General features: G+C 43.6%; 1 long non-coding RNA gene across 4 annotated transcripts; it reads right to left on the bottom strand.

Annotated features, from left to right (window-relative positions):
- Positions 1–214: 214 nt before the first annotated feature.
- On the bottom strand, positions 215–3,474 carry LOC134440463 (uncharacterized). 4 transcript variants are annotated; one of them, XR_010032964.1, is made up of 5 exons: positions 3,323–3,474; positions 2,071–2,780; positions 1,701–1,826; positions 1,340–1,430; positions 215–1,107 (listed from the first exon to the last, which is right to left on the bottom strand). It is a non-coding gene; the product is annotated as an uncharacterized LOC134440463 (long non-coding RNA). The 4 variants fall into 4 exon arrangements; XR_010032963.1 differs by having other exon boundaries at positions 1,701–2,171; positions 2,685–2,780; XR_010032965.1 differs by having other exon boundaries at positions 1,701–2,168; positions 2,685–2,780.
- Between the last annotated feature and the right edge of the window lie 781 nt (positions 3,475–4,255).

Below are 4,255 nucleotides of genomic sequence, written 5' to 3'. Positions count from 1 at the left end.
ACTGTGTTGTTTACACGCTACTGTCGTAGAACTGGTGTGTTTTTATCACGCTTTGAGGGAAATCACCATTAGCTTAGCCAGGAGCCCGCCACTTACCTATGAGATGCTAACTTTCTTGGTAGCTTTTTGACTGTAATCGCAAAAGCGTTGTGTTCGTTATTTACACTACAAATATCAATTCGTTAAAAACTAATCACATACACTTGTATGTCTATAGATCTCTAGCAGTGAGACGCAGGCCAGCTTTAGCCTTTATGAGGCTGCATCAGACCTGCCAAAAACATGCATCGTTGCATGCAGGCAGAGTGAAGAGGATCAGGGCAGAGACGTGTAGTCCCTACACACGACTCTGAATCAGTGGCATGGAGCAGGGCCATGGATCTGTCATGTGGACTAAATAAATTATAATTAAAAAAAGACAACAACTGTATAACCAGTACTTGAGTGGGTCAATTAATTTTAAAAAAAAATGTATTTATGTATGTTTTGAACACAGAAATTATACACTGGATGCTCACTGCTATGGTGCCAAGTTAGACAATAACCTAGTGTGAATATGCATTTTTAATACTGTATACCTTTTGTTATTAACTGTGTGAAGGCATAGCATAATGGTAGAACATCATACAGACACTTGGAATGCTTTGTAAGCATCAAACTGTTGACAGAGCACGACACGCATGAAGAATTCACATAGGCCTAAGAGTAAGGTTTGAGGTTTCTTTTTGCTCAGCGTAACAGTAATACAACAACAAAACTGTACACTTCATAGTTGCAAAACTGAGCTAATGGAACATATTTACAGCAATGCAAGTGATAATGATAAAAAACAAGAAACAGATAGAGCAGTCCAGTTTTGGGTGCAAAACACAGGTAGTGTAACAGATGTAAAGACACTGGCCATAATACAAACGAAACATCTGGAGTTGTTTTGGAATGGTGATGTGGGAGAAGAAATGGAGCCTATGCAATCCTACAGAGTGTGGAAGGCCAAAACAGGACACAGGCTTGTCAAGTGATCGGTTTCTGTAGTACCGAGTAGAAGTAGTCTGTAGTATGGAGCCTCTGCAGGTGTCATGCAACTCACAGCACTCCTGAGTGTTGTGCCTGTCAACAACACAGACATGCAGCGGTCATACTCAACGTGTAACATTGAAATAGACAGAAAATTAAAACTGTAAAAGGGGTCTATGCTTCTGTATATGAACAACAAATATCATTATCAGTGAATATGGTACACCTGGAGCAATTAAGTGAAGAACCAGATGAAGGTGGGAGACAAGCTGTATGAAGACGCGCAATGAAATGAAGAATCACATTGTAATAACAATATACACACCATGACTGTGAAGGTGGAAGACAAGGTGTATGAAGAAGGGCCGGAAATCTGTTCAGGGGTCATCAGTCAATGATGAGTGAATATGACACAGCTGGAGCAATGAAATAAAGACACACATGAAGTTAGGAAGGGCACTGACAATCTGTTCAGGGGTCATCAGTGAAGTAAAGAATCACATAGTAATAATAACAACACACCAAGCTGCACTGTGCAACAGTTGGAGGAGGAGGCCATGGCTACAAGGAGCAGCCTACCATCATGCCATGATGTGAAGAGGAAGTTGGTGAGAAGATACATTAGGCTGAGGCTACGAATTGCGGGCAAGTGCCTCAGTGAAAAGCAGCTGAGCAATAAAGCTTACCTGGGCAGCAAAAGCCAAGCGAAGAAGTCTCTGCCTACACCTTCAGCAGCCTCCTCCACCTACAGAAGCCTCTTCCTTCAGCAGCCTTCTCCACCTTCGGCAGCCTCCTCCACCTTCGGCAGCCTCCTCCAGCCTCCTCCACCTTCGGCAGCCTCCAGCCTCCTCCAGCCACGGCCTCCTCCAGCTACGGCAGCCTCCTCCAGCTACACCTACGGCAGCCTCCTTCTCCTCCTCCACCTACGGCAGCCTCCTCCTCCTCCAGCCTCCACCAGCTACAGCAGCCTCCTCCAGCCTCGGCAGCCTCCTCCTCCTCCAGCCACGGCAGCCTCCTCCACCTACGGAAGCTTCTTCCTTCGGCAGCCTCCTCCACCTCCACCTCCAGCCACGGCAGCATCCTCCACCTTCGGCAGCCTCCTCCAGCCACGGCAGTCTCCTACACCTTCGACAGCATCCTCCAGCCACGGCAGCCTCCTCAATAGCAGTCCCCACCAATAGCAAAAAACAAACAAAACAAAAAAAACAAACACAAAAAAAACCTCAAGACACAGCATGAACATGTCAAACAGGGAGAATAAACCGTTGACAAATTGTCAATGTGTTTTTGTCTTTATTTTCTTCTAGTCATGACTAGGGGTATAAATCAGAGCATTCATGCCGATTTGATTTGAAAAACGATTTCTTCAGCAACGATTCGGTTATGATTGATATTTAGGAATGTCCTACAATGCAATTCAATGGTTACTTTCTCTGTTCCATTTAAACACCTGCCTATAAATTAATGCCAAATATGCCTTCACACTTCCCTACATTACTACATTACATATTACTTGAACCTCAATTGCTTTGAAATATTACAGTTGTGCCTTCAATACCTCATCAGCTGTCATGGAGTTTGGACCTACACATATGAACTACAAACATATAGTACCAGACTATTCACATATACTGGTATATATGTCGTGTCAATTTCAATACAATAATTACCTTAGATTCACAAGGCATCTTACGCATCTTACTGTGTCCCACATGGTAGTAATGACAACAATAGGTACAGCCAGCAGTGTATGCCGAACCTAGTCCCTAATCAAACACACAAAACAGATAAATGATAGAGGAGTGATAGACTGGCAGACAAAAAAAATAGACATTAATCCACCACTCATTCAAATCAATCAGAAACTATTTGATTTCACAGAGCTAAAAGGAGAAATACAGGTATACGGCGCATTGTCAATGCGGTGCACATCTGGCTACGGACTGTGCATAGTAGTTCGACTAGCCAACTTCAAAACTGTTCAGCAAACTGTTCAGCAAACATCCATGGTTTACTCAACAGAAATATATATTTCTCGGTTTCTGAAATACCTGGGGTCATCAACTTCAGTACTTTAATATTCGGGACTCAATTGTAGCCACTTGTGAAGTTGGACAGGAGCCAAGCCGCTATGCTAACTTAAGCTACCAGAAGTGGTTATTCATTCCTAAACAGCGTTCGTCTTTAACATCGACATCGCAATTTTCATGCAAACCACATGCAATTACATAATTGAAGGCTATACTTTAGACAACGGATACTGAAACACAGAAAACATTTCGATTTGTTCTCCCATTTATCAACTTACCGAGAAAGGTGTCGACAGTCAAACGAAAGTCTACGGAGCCCACTTCCGGATATGGAACTTCTTGAAGTCTACAGGGAGGAGCCATGACACGGAAAATAGACCCCGCCCCTTGCCCACGTATGCCAATGGGATATACACAACTCTTTCCTATTCATGACTCTGCTAGGGCTAGACAGCAATAACAGGTGTGGCAAACTGAGTGACCTTTCGTCTCCAACAAAAACGGGTGCAACGGCGGAGGCTTTTTTTCCGTTTTGGAGAGCTTGTTGTGTCAAGGCCTTAGTACAGAGTGTAAAAGCCGTTAGGAATTACTCTGCCTGTTATATTGAGCAGTCTAAGAGGTTCTAGTGGAGAATATGCAGAATGTGGAATGGCAGCTTTTGCATCTGAAAGGCATTTTAGTAAAACGACCCATCACTCCACTGTGTCTGCACTGTGTCAGGCTATGCCAGGGCTAAACAGCACTCACAGGTGTGGCAGTATGAGTCTTGGCAGTTTCTTAAACGAGACTTTTGATGGATCTGACACGCTGTGTGCCATTTGTCTCCAGCAAAGTAGTGAGCGATGATAGAGGGTTTTTTGTTTTAAGAGTGTTTTCTTGTGTCAAGGCTTTGGTACAGAGTGTAAAAGCTATTAGGAATAGCACTCTGATGGTTTTTGCCTGTCATATTTGACAGTCAAAGAGGTTATTGTGGAGAATATTTAGAATGTAGAATGGCAGCTTTTGTATCAGAAAGGCATTTCAGTATAGTCTTTACAGTCTAAGGGCGTGATTGCACTGGGCGCGGAGTTCTGCTTACAATCAGCATTGCACGTCCAGCTGATTTTTCGGTAGCAATCAGACCGAGCGTGGATCCGCCACGCCAGATTGAATGCTGTCAGTAGAATCTTTAGCAGTGACACTGACCAGGCAATGTTATAATAGCTGAGCTG

The sequence above is a fragment of the Engraulis encrasicolus genome, chromosome 23, assembly GCF_034702125.1.
Source record: "Engraulis encrasicolus isolate BLACKSEA-1 chromosome 23, IST_EnEncr_1.0, whole genome shotgun sequence".
Taxonomy (NCBI): Eukaryota; Metazoa; Chordata; class Actinopteri; order Clupeiformes; family Engraulidae; genus Engraulis; species Engraulis encrasicolus.
Note: the sequence above shows the minus strand (reverse complement) of the source record. Positions and strands in the feature narration are given on the sequence as shown.